At 38.9% G+C, this 13264-nt stretch overlaps 1 protein-coding gene across 5 annotated transcripts in view; it reads left to right on the top strand.

The window, feature by feature from the left end:
• Positions 1-13264, top strand: part of SOX5 (SRY-box transcription factor 5) — a 445641-nt gene that overhangs the window by 382460 nt on the left and 49917 nt on the right. The gene's annotated exons all lie outside the window — the stretch shown is intronic.

The raw sequence follows: 13264 nt of genomic DNA, 5'->3' as shown, positions 1-13264 counted from the left end.
ACCCAACTTAAGCTCCACATGCTTCCTTTCATTAAGAGGTATAAAATATCCTTAGTGTTAAAAAATAAATTACATGATTCCAGCTGTTAGATTTATTTTTCAAAGAATTATACCTTAACAATCCTTCTGTTGTCACCCAGATGATATTAGGGTAGCTCTGAAAAGTTTTCCTGGGTACTAAAGGAGATAATGCAGTGGTCAGGGACCCAGGTTAGATCCCCAGCATCACACAACCCCCTGATATTTCCATATTTAAATTTGGATTGTTGCCTGGAGCTCACCCGGAAGTGATTGTATTAGTCCCCAGTACTGCCTGCTTCAGTGGGCATCTCCTTGGTGGGCTCAAGCACCAAATTCTGGTTGTCCAAGAAGTACTGGGAGACCTTTGGGTCTCCTCAGCACTGCTTGGGAGCCCTTCTCCCATACTCCCCCCCAAAAAACAAACAACAGTTGTCTAGGCTTGTAGCCTACCTACTGATGCAGCCTAAGTTGGCTAAGGGTATGACTTCCGGGAACTCTTGACTATCTCTAACACTGTTACATTATCTGCAGGTAGATTTGATACTATCTTATGAGATTATCTTATGCCTTTTTGGGTGAGAATAAAGCAATACTAAATGTAAGAGAACACTTTGTAAATGGTAACGTATCAGAGAGTAAATTGAATACAACTAGAAAATCAGAACTGAACTGATCAGATATAAAAATACTCAGATAGTTAGCATGTAGGTATTAAATATACCTTTAATTATTGTATTAAATATACCCTTATATGTTTTATGATACTCACGTGAGCCCCCTCCCCCATGTTTATTTAGCAAATAGTATACAGGACTGCAACATTTTCTGCTTCTTTGGAAATGTGCTCTCCATGACAAAAAGCAGCATTTCTTTTGGAGTAAAGAGAAAGTCCCTGGTATAAATTGTGTAATTCCTGTATTCAAGTAGACATATACCATGCTGTTTCTTTTGTTTGTTCTGTAATAGGTTAATTATGAGAAGTAGAAAGGAAAATAACACTTTAAGTCAACCATAATTGGAAGGTAATTGCATTTGATTGATATCTTGGGTAAGGGAAGATAATATTTAAGTTATTTCTAGAAAAAATAATGTAATCCCAAGTAGCAAATTTTATAGGATTTAATGTTCCTAGAAGAGCTTGTGCTCTTGGTACCTTTTCATATTTCAGACACTTCAGAGAAAGTGCTGTGAGAATCCACAGAATAAGGAAAATGTAACCTTGTGAAGTTATACAAATTGCATTGAAATTAAATATCTAAGATTCAAAGTCCAAATGTAAGCACTGGACTAATGAATCGGCCGCATTTGTGAAATCAAGTTTGGACTAAAATAATTCCAACTAAATGAAATACAATTTCTTTGTATTTCAAAAGAACTTTCATTTATTACACTCTAAATCAGTAAGTATTAAAATTCCTTAGCAAGTTACATAACTTTAAATTATTCTAGCATTGCATTTCTTGTACATTACTTCACCAACTGGAATATAAATCCCTTCTCTTCCATCAATTTTGGGAATAATGCATAAAAAAAAGATTCCATGGAGGAAATTAAAAGAATAAATCGATCATGTGAGAAAATAAAAAGCAAGAGCTACAAAGATGAACACAGCCAAAGTAAAAAGTGCTGATCCTGCCCTTTATCAGTAGAGTGAGAATCAAACTGAGTTAAATTAAGTGTGAGTGAAAGGTGTGAATTTCACATTGATTTTATTTTTACTTTCAATGCAAGGTATCCAGAGGGCGATAGCTAGATTACCCTGGAGCCTCGATTATAGAACTGATGGGAACACAGAAGGGAAGAAACCAGGGAGCAAAAGAGAGGAGGCCTGGAGGGCACAGGGCAGGGACCTTAGACACATGGCAGCATGGTGCTGAGGCATGGGTCACAGAACCAGCCAAGCATCCGATCCCAACTACAACCAGCAAACTGGGAAAGGTGCCTGGCAAGGCAGGTGGGAGTTGATGGGGTGGGGCAGGAAGGCAGTTGGGAACATTGGTGGGGGGAAGTTGATGCTCATCTCGTGATGGGACTGATAATGAAACATTATGTACCTGACACTAGCTATGAATAACTTTGTAAATCACGGTGCCTTAATATAATAGCTTAAACACAAATAACAAAACATAGGGGCTGGAGAGATAGGACAGAGGGTAAGGCATTTGCCTTGCATGCAGGAAACCTGGATTTGTTTTTTTTATTTAATTTAATTTAATTTTTTTTTAATTTTTATTAGTGAGACACCATGAGGTACAGTTGTAGACTTACAAATTTTTGTGTTTGGGTTTCAGTTATACAATGATCAAGTACCCATCCCTCCACCAGTGCCCATTTCCCACCACCACGGGTCCCAGTATCCCTCCTACCCCCCCATCCCCCCATCCCACCCTGCCTCTGTGGCAGGTCATTCCCTTTTGTTCTCTCTCTCCTTCTGGGTGCTGTGGTTTGCAAAAAAGGCAATGGGTGGCAATCATGTTTGGTCTATAGTCTACTTTCAGCATGCTTCTCCCCTCCTGGGAGGATCCTCCCAACACCCTTTATTTGGTGCTCCCTTCTCTATCTGAGCTCCCTTTTCCCCTAGCATGTGATAGACATAGAAAGATTGAATTCATCTGGGGAACATAAAGTAACAAAATAGGAGACTAACACCCAAGAATGGCTGAGATTAGGAAACCTGGATTTGATCCCCGTCATCCCATAGGGTTCCCTGAGCACCGCCAGAGGTAATTCCTGAGTGCAGAGCCAGGAGTAACCCCTGAGTATCACCGGGTGTGAACCCCTCCCCCTCCAAAATAACTAACTGCATCAAATAATAAAAATTAAAATGAGTTTTACTTTTTACTTATCTTTGGATCCTCTACCTTTGTCTTCCAGACTGTGCTGCTTTTCCTCTCTGCAATGAATAAAGTGAACAAAGTTACAGTGGGGAGAAAAAAATTGGAAATTGTCAGGTTGAATTAATCCCTTCACAGTGGCACCATTGGCAGATGTCTGGGTGGGGGCGGGGTGTGGACACCCCGAGTCCCGGAGTGTGTGATCTTTCATGCCATGGGGGAAGCAAAAGGAAAAGGGGACAAGCTTTGCAGAACGGAAATCACTCCGGAGGATGCACAGTGCCGTGCTGTAGCCTCGTGGTTTGTTCTTTACCAGAAAAGCGACACTTGCTCTGTACATAGATGTGTTTTAAAGCCCTTTATGGAGAAACAGTAGAAAAAGTTTCATTTATCGAAAGTTTGTCAATCAATCTTAATTATCCATGTGATCAGTATTAGTGATTTTTCTCTTTAACATGTGAGTGATTAAAAACCCAATCCTAATATTGCTGCCTATCTTCAAAGGAAGCTGTACTCTAAGGGGTGAAATGCTTAGGTATTGGGCGAGAATCCTTTAAGGAGGAAAGTCTTCTTGAATCATCAGATTATTTTGGTGTAAACAATTAAGGAAAACAACTGTGCAGGAAATGGGATGTTGCAGTGTACTGTAATGTTCTGTGATAATGGTTTAGTCTGTCTCCACATTTTGTGATTTGCGTCTCATTCACCTTCAGACCCACAACACACACACACACACACTCACACACACTCACACACACACACAAACACTGCTTATTCTTACCCAGGATTCTGTGCACTATGAAACCTGGCCGTTACTAAATTTTCCATGTATGTACCAGTACAACAGCTAATTGTCATAACACTCATTTATCATTTAATAATCAGTTACAGAGGTTAAACAGACTTGTTATGCTTATTAGAATTTATAGATGTGTGTATGTGGTCATCAAGAACAAGGTTTTTAAATTTAATTAATTGGAGTGAGTACCAAATGACATATTTTATTAGGCCTTCTATTTCTTCAGTATCCCAAGTCAGTTGTCTAAACAAAGATATTTTATGTACTTATAATTAGACCAAACTTTCCACTTTACTCTAGAAAGAAAAACCTAAAAGCTTTCATTACCTAAAAGAACTATGGGGATTTTTTGAAAAGAAATATTTTTAGCGTTCTAAGTGCCTTCAAAAATATTAAATTCCATTTTACTTTAGGATAAAGCTCATTTGTGTTTTCTTTGGTTGCTTAATTTAGAGAGAGCAATAGGAAGGTTCTCAAGGGTGCTCAGGGAGCACTTCTGTCACTCCCAGTGATACTCGGTCCTCGGTGCCAGTCAGTTGAATGCTAGGGTTCAAGGATATGTTGCTTGAAACCTGCTGTTCGGGCCCTGCAATGCCAGGGACCAGGGACATCAATCTAGAAATTCTCAGGACCTCCAGATTATACCTGGTGGCACTTAGGGACCATTAGTGCCAGGATTGAAGGGGTTTGGGAGTACCTCAGGCATGTGTCCTCAGCCCTATACTGTCTCCCCAGTCCCAAAATGAATATACTCTTTCAATGAGAATTTTCCCTTAATTATCAGGTCTTTATGTTGACATGCTTACTTCTCTGTACTCATTTCTATTGTATCGTTACATGGTACCTCTGTTCTCCTAATATTATTTCCTTTTGTAGAATTAGGAAAGAACTTTAACGTACTCCTCTCTGCCTTCAAATACAGATAGGTATGGCAATCCCAACAGAGAGAGAGGTGTTGGTCAATGTCACTCAATGTTGGTCAATCAATGTTGGTCAGTGTGACTACTGTTTTCTTCAGTTTATTTTGTAAAGCTGTATTGCTCTTAGAGTTCTATGAAAGTTCAAAAATTTGTTATTATAGCTCTTGATTATTTTTTCCCAAATGTTTATTTATTTATTTATTTATTTGCTTTTCGGGTCATACCTGGCGATGCTCAGGGGTTACTCCTGGCTTTACACTCAAGTATCACTCCTGGCAGTGCTCAGGGGGATGCTGGGAATCGAACCCGGGTCAGCCACGTGCAAGGCAAATGCCCTACCCGCTGTGCTATCACTCTAGCCCCCTTCCCAAATGTTTAGGTAGAACATAAACAGGAACATAAGTTGTCAGCAAGTTTTAATATGCATTTCAAGAATGCTCAGGTAAAGCTAAAAATGAACATTATAATGCTCTTATATGTGTAATAACCAATTCTTTATTTTCTTTAAAGCGGTAGTAAAAATCTGAATGCTTAATGAAGATATTAAATGAGATTAACTAATATTAGTAACAGTAGTTCTTAGGTTCTTATGATTTCATTTAGCATTTTTGTAGAACTGTTAATTTAAAAGACATAGCAATCATTCGATTATAATGAACTCCATAAGATAAAACTACCATTATTATTAGGAAATATTGGGTTTTACAGGAAGCCAGGTGTTGAGGTTGATGAAAACCATACAATTATGCTTTCTCATCTTATGACTGTGCTCATCAAATATTATTGCTCACACTTATATTCCTTCCATTCTTCCTCTTTTGAAATATATTGAGGAACAATTTACTCTGCAGAATTCTCTTGGTGGGTTTTCATCTGATCGCTAAAGGTCTTATTACATGACATTTTAAAATAAACATGTAGAAACTATTCACACGTCATATTTTTAGAACATTCTGAAGATGGAAAAAGTTAGACAGTCCATTGAAATTTGAAGTCTCAGAAGTTAATGATCATAGAAGAAAGGGATGGTATTTTAAGAAAGAGAAAGAAAAAATGGAAAAGAATGATATTGTTTATGAAATGCATGACAGATAAGAGGGACAGTCATGAAAAATATGTTCAGGCCAATCAATGAGAAACAAGTATTTTTTCCAAAAGTGAAAATAAGACTTTTCTTGGTTTTAAAAAATGCTTTGATGTGCCCAAGAGGTTGCCCCAATTAAATTCTAGCACCACACAACACCAGCACCACCAATATGATGGTCTAGCTGTGCCCCCCGCAACACCAATTTCCCCAAATTTAGTGGCTGTAGATAATAAGGGCTGGAGCACAGCGGGTAGGGCATTTGTCTTGCACTCAGCCCACACAGCCTATCCGAGTTCGATTCCTCTGCCCCTCTCGGAGAGACAGGCAAGCTACGAGAGTATCTCTCCCACACAACAAAGCCTGGCAAGTTCCCTGTGATATATTCAATTTGCCAAACACAGTAACAACAAGTGTCACAATGGAGATGTTAGTGGGCCTGCTCGAGCAAATCAATGAACAGTAGGAGGATAGGATGGTGACAGTGACAATAGTTAATAAACATGAACCTCCCACAGTATCTAGAGACCAGGATAGTGGAGCTGACTCAGACTCTTACTGGGGTTGTCGTCCTTTGTGAGCTAGACACTAAGAGGCCTCTTCACATACCTCCATTAAGTGTTGGTTGGTGGCAAGAAGCTTTGGCTGCTTGCCAAGTGGACCTCTCCATGGGCTATTTGACTCTCCTGTGACATGGCGACTGGCTTCCCCCTGGAGATGGTTATTTCCTCAGGGAAGCATTTGCCTGTGTCTAGAGATGTTTTTGGTTGTTTCTAGTAAGATGGGAGTTGCTTCGAGCATCTAGTAGTTGGAGGCCAGCACTATTGCCATAACACTAAATGCTAAGCACTCTTCCAACCAACGATCACCCCAAGCCAAATCCATCAGTGCCAAACTGACAACCTTGCCCAGAGTAAGTGATTCATGGAAGAGGGAGAAGCCACGGAGTTTTCTACGGACATTTGCTTTATTCTATCACCTACCAATCTGCCATTTATGCAGTCTTCCAGTGGTTACGAGGACGGGTCCTTCCCCATATGGGTGGGGAAAGGATGGGCATACGTAAATATCAGGAGACGAGACTGAATGTTCTCTTGGTTGCTGGCTATTACAGGGATGTGTATGGAGGAAGAATAACATTATTTTAATTTTAGTGATTTCAAAGGAAAAACTTAGTGAAATTTTAAAGAATTTTTGTTCAATTTAAAATTACTGAAATAACATTAATATTCCAAATGCCACACTCTTGGTTTGGGTTTGGGGCCAAAGCCTGGAGTGCTCAGGGATGAGTCTTGGTTCTGTGCTCAGGCATCACTCCTGAAAGGGCTTGGTGGACCAGACCAGCGCCAGATTCAATCCACAGGTCTCAAGCAAGATAAGTCCCCTGCCCACTGCACCACCTCAACCACACCCTCTCCCTAGAAGACACACTCTTAGTTCTTTCCTTTCTTTGTTTTCTTGTGTGTGTGCATGTGTGTGTGTTTGTTTGTGTGTGTGTCAATTTAAAGTATTAAAGCATAGAATCAACAAAGTGAGAAAACACTCTAACTAGAGAGAAGGAACAGAGGGCATTTTATTTTTATTTATTTATTCTTAGTATTTTATTTTTACTTTTTTATTGAATCACTGTGAAATAGACCCTTACAAAGCTGTTCATGATTAGGTTTCAGTCAACAGTGTTCCAGCACCCATCCTTCCACCAATGTACGTTTCCCAGCACCAATGTCCCCAGACTCCCTCCCATCACCCCCACCTCCTACCCACTGCCTGCCACTATGGCAGTCACGTTTCTTTTCTCTCTCTCTCTCTCTCTCTCTCTCTCTCTCATCTTCCTCTCTCTCTCTCTCTCTCTCTCTCTCTCTCTCTCTCTCTCTCTCTCTCTCTCTCTCTCTCATCTTCCCCCCTACACAACACACACATCCCCTTTTGGGCATTGTGGATTGCAGTGTTGATACTGAAGGGTTATCAAGAATATCCCTTTGCCTACTTTTAACATAGAGGGTATTTTAAATAACAAATTAAAAGGTTGATACTACTAACATGCTATTATATTCATTAGGTCCAACAGGGGATGGGGGGGTGGGAGGGATACTGGGATTGGTGGGGGTGGAGAATGGGCACTGGTGGAGGGATGGGTACTTGATCATTGTATGACTGAAAGCCAAGCACAAAAATTTGTAAGTCTACAAATGTACCTCATGGTATTTCACTAATAAAAAATAAATTAAAATAAATAAATAAAATAAATAAGTAAATAAAAAGGTAAAATCTATGTGTAATTAGCACATTGGAGCAAAAGTCTCCCAACAGTGCTGTCTGAATTCATGTTTCAGAAGAAACAAATAAGTATAAAGGCAAGGTGAGGAGTCAAATGAGGAACTAGAACATATTCCCCTCCCCTAAATGGCTCAAGACTTTCATTTAGATGAATCTCAAGTGTGTAGGGAGTATTTTACACGGTGACAGCCTAACCTCTGGAAGGTTCAGGAAGCCTCCCCTCCTACTCCCATCACCTACCTTGGTAAGAAGTCGTGGTGCTATTTGCAAGAGCAAGCACTGACTGCTGGAAAGGCACCTCTGAATGGGGTGCTCTGGAGAACCACACTGGATATTGCCAGGCCACAGGGACCACCCAGTTAGGGAACTCAGGGGGCTCAGAAAAAGACATTCAGTTGATCAGTTGATCTTACATAGCTTTGATGTTTGGACATCAGTGTCAACATTCTCTGAGTCCTCTGTGATAGGACTATGTCACCTTTGTAGCGAGTCCATGAACTGTATTTTGAGAGCAGCTCCATAGTGAAGGCTTGTGAGAGAGGAAAATGAAACACAAGAAACAGTGGCCACTGCATGGCAGAATCTGGCTATGGGAAACATCCCACCTCACTACACCCACATCTTCCATCCGAGAGGGTGTTTCATTCTGCGACATCTAACGGCTCTGCCCCGATTTTTTTTATTGCTACTTATTGTATCCATGATAAATATTAAGGCACTCAGAATTTTCAAATTATAGAGTTAAGTAACCCCCAAAATGGATATATTTCAGTCGGGAGTATAGCTATTCAAGAATGAAAATTTAGCTAAATGCAGAGATAACTGCTCTCAAAGAAATCAGTTTGGGGCCTGAGTGATAGTATAGCGGGTAGGGCATTTGCCTTGCACATGGCCGACCCTGTTTCAACCCCCGGCATCCCCAAACACCGCCAGGAGTAAGTAATTCCTGAGTGCAGAGCCAGGAGTAACCCCTGGGTGTGACCCAAAAAAGCAAAAAAAAAAAAAAAAAGAAAAGAAAAAAAATCAGTTTCAAGTTCATTTCAGGGCATGGGAGATGCCTCAATGGGCTGAGGAGCAGAGACCCCATGGCTCCATTCCCTGGAATCACACAACATCCCTCAACCCAGCACTATGGGTGGTCCTAGTGGCCCCCAACTTTGGGCCAAAATATAGCAAGAATAGCACCCAACTCCCCGAGCAGTGCTGGAGACCCCAAAGTAAATAGATAAAATACAGTTGACATCCTCTTTAGGCCAGGGTTCAGGTAAAAAGTGAGTAACTGCTGTACTTCTTCCTTTGCTGCCAACCTCATGAAGCAGTCTCAGATCCACGTGCTCTGTCAGTTGATGTGAAATTCCATTCAATCAATAATTAATTGCTGTCAATTTGCTAACTAGTAAATGTGTGATTTTTAGTAAATATTGAAGAAAGTAAAATTTGAAGCAACCGTAATGTGGCATGAGTGAGATTATTAGTTGGGTGAGAATGTGTAAAGATACATATCAGAAACTGTACTTGTTTTCCTTGAGGCTATAATTAGTCACTAATACATTCTGTGGCCTCCTGACTTGCACAAGGACGCGTGTCTAGCTGTGAAGGATCAGAACACAGAGAGGAAGAAAGGAATGGGATTTCTTCACAGGACTGCTAGCTCTGTTCTCTACTTCTTTGGGGAAGTCCCTTAAAGAACTCCAGGATGGAGAGAAACAGCCCTCGAGGATCCTATAGGATTATTTTTCTCTAATAATGCATATTCAATGCTTTATATATGCATTGTGAAGTTTTTGCACATGTGAAACTATGTTACGTTAAGTAAAGGCTTATTTGCCTACCACTGTAACGTCTTCTAACTCGATGCAGTTACTCTACAAGCCTGAATGATATAAGCTCTTCCCCATATCCATGGAGTCTCACTGCCAATTGTTTCGTATTTTTGTCAATTTATGTTTATGCAGTTTATTATTTATTTGTGGAGGGATTTTCATTGACTGGGAGACAAATTTTGTGGTATCTCTGTGATATTTCCTGTAGGACCGTGACAGGTAATGCTTTTCAGACCCAGGTTCTCCCTTGAAAATACATCTCACTTCCCCGTCTCTGGTGTTTTGCTTGCCTATTTCCACTCTGGAGAAGGCTGTGTTCTCTCTTGAACACGTGCTTCTCTCTTTCCCTTTCCTCACATCTTTCTAAATAAGCTTCAGTCAAAACTATCTTGCTTTACAAAAAAGAAAAAAAAAAGACTGACAGTAAATAGGATATTCTTTGATTAAATATTTGTTCAGATTATACTTGTTTTACATTCTGTTCCATATGAATAAAATTATGATAATTCTTAATTATTTAAGAGCCATTATTATGGCTCTAAGGCCATAATAATGATATAGAATCTTAAAGCATATATTTGGGTGTAGAATAGTTTTATAATGCATATTGTTGCATGGATTAATATATGTCCTGACATACTGTACGTGAACATTCAGCCTTCTTTCAAAGTAGTTTAATTTAGCAACTCTTTGCTACTCCAGAGGAAATGATCAATGCAGTACAGAGTGGAGAATAGAAAAGCATTCAAAATCACCGAAACAAGTCACAAATCCTGCTTTGCTTTTTAAACAAAAGTACCAAACAGTAACAAGTGTGTGTATTCAGTGACTCTATGGCATGTGTATTGTGGTTTTTCGGTGATAGAATTATATGGTTAGGTCTGATTTGTGGAAATTACGTTGCATCGATGTCTTTTTAAATTTTAGTTTACATCTGTCTTATAAATAAATGGGAAAAGTATGTATGTTAAGTCCAAAAATCTGGGTTTCATAAAAGCTCTCTGAATCCTAGTTTCTTCTCTGTGGTTAATTATCATGAATTCTATCAATGTAAATAATGCCCTTTTCTAGTTAAAACTTGCTGACCTTTTGTATATAGGCTTATGTGAGCTTAAATGCTTGCCTTATATTTACCATATATCAGTCTGTAGCTGCTCGCTATACAGATGAATTTCCTGAAATATCACATTATAATCACGAAATGCTATTTTCAAAAGTTTCATTTGGCAACATCATTTAACAATTGGACAAGTAATTAAAAGGAAATTGCTTTCATCTTTGCTTGCCATTGTGCCGGAGAGAAACGCAGTCGTTTCCAAGGCTTTCTTGACCCTGAAAATCACTTACATTCTTTTATATATAAATTATTTATTTACAATTTAAAAATGTATGTTTAATTTGTAAGAGTTCGTGTTAATCATGCTATGCTTTCAAATCCCTCCTAAACAAGATCCTGCAAATACAAAACGAAGTAGCAAAAGCCTTCTTCTGCCGCCGTGCAAATCTTCATGATTAGGAGAAGGCATGTCATCAATAAGTGGCCCACTTCCATTTTGGAGTGGGGTTTTTAAAATTTTCATCTCATCGAATGAAAAATAATTAATAGAAAATGGGAAGCTAATGTAATTAGTTAATTGCATTATGAGTAATAGGCATTGGGTATATTAGAGTGTGCAGTAGTGAATTATTAAAAAGAACCAAATTGTGAAATCATATCATACAACGGGTCAAACTTATTTCTGTTGTAACCACAAGAAGGATCTAGCCAGAGATGTTCTTATTAATATACTATCAGCCCAGTCATACAATGGAAAAGAATGAAAGGACCGTTTTGAATGAAGTTTCTATCCACTTTGAAACCGTCAGCCCCTGTTATGCCCTGGAAGTGTTTCACTTTTTTGGCTTTTCAAACATCCATGCGGCCCTGTGCCGAGGGACTAACAAGAGCCCCGTTGGGTTGCTTCCTCGGGGTGGCACTTTTCAGAATGTGCATGGAGCCATTCTAAGTGCTCAAAGAAAAGTCAGGCAGGTCACCCTGCCAGTGACATATCAGCGTCATGCTCCTGATTAACCTCATTTTCCCTAAAACAGGCATTCATGCTGTAGTGCTCTGTGCTCACAGTCTCCACTGCCGCAGTGCATGACAGACCTTTTCTGCATTTGTGTCTCTGCACAGTGAAATTACCTTGTTGTCTCTGCGAGGATCCCTCAGCCAGACCCTCGTGTGGCACAGGGACACACTTGTATTGGGTCTCTGCCAGTCATAGGATTCTAGTGAATCAGCTCAACTAAATGTTTCTTATTGAAATATCAACGCGTGATTTTATCCTTGTTGGTTCACAGGGCTAAAATAAACTTTTCCAAATTACAAATGGAGCCAGTCATGGAATCACCTTACTTCACTTCCTTCCAAGAGGCTATGAATTCTTATAAATTTGGTAGCGATGGTCATTAATTTATTATGCTTCTAACATGATTCCAGTATGCCATTTGAATGATTTCATGGCTTTTGTAATAATTGTTATTTTCTCTGAAACAGAAAACATTCTGAATTGAAGCGGGGGGGGGGGGGGAGGGAGCATTTTTTTCCTATCCTGAGTAGCATTTTTCAAGTGTAGCTAACCATGGACTCTAAGAGCAATAAGCCACTTAAAAAAATAAGCTTGAACTTGATGTTACATCTTACTATTTGACCATTTTTGTAAATTAACCTATCTTAGCACTTCTTAATAAATAGATACATAAAACTTTGTGCACATTATTTAACTTGTTTCTCTGTCATCAAAGTACTACTGAATTCTATAATGATCCAAATTCAACAAGTTATCCTGCTAGCATTTGGTAGATATTTTATACTCTTAATTTATGAGGATGACACAGTAGCTCAGTGTCAACAAAATTTCATCCTATAATTTCTAAATAAAATTGAATTTACTGTGAGCAGAGTACAAATAAATGATATTCCAGGCTTAGAGCACACAAAAGAAATAATTTTCATAAAAGTGATATAATGTTATTATCTGATTGTTATAAGTGAGATGGTAGAAATCTTAATGCTAACTGTACTGAAAAGTTTCATGTATAAAGTTATACAAGGATTAATACAAAATAGTATGACATAGAATATAAACTATACAAATGACTTATTAAAGCCTTAAACATTTGCAAATCTTCACATGTGACCACATACGAATTTCATATCACTATGGTAGACACTATTGGGAAAATCTGGAAACACTATGAATCTAGAGCATGTAATGTTTTGAACAGTGATACGGACAAATAAATACTGTTAATATAATGTTTATGTTTTCTTTTCTTTCCTTGATCAAATCCAGAAGAATTTTTTCGATTTAGAGAAAAACGTTATTTTCTGAGAACGTTTGGGACTTATCTCTCTTTTTTTTCTTGGGTTTAATTTGGCCAACAGACATATATCCTTTTCACACTCCCATCACAGATGCTCTCGGTACTCAACCTGCATACCAGCAGACAAAGATATCTCG

Source organism: Sorex fumeus, unplaced genomic scaffold (assembly GCF_029834395.1).
Source record: "Sorex fumeus unplaced genomic scaffold, SorFum_2.1 ptg000100l, whole genome shotgun sequence".
Taxonomy (NCBI): domain Eukaryota; kingdom Metazoa; phylum Chordata; class Mammalia; order Eulipotyphla; family Soricidae; genus Sorex; species Sorex fumeus.
This window is presented reverse-complemented; position numbering and strand designations above follow the sequence as displayed.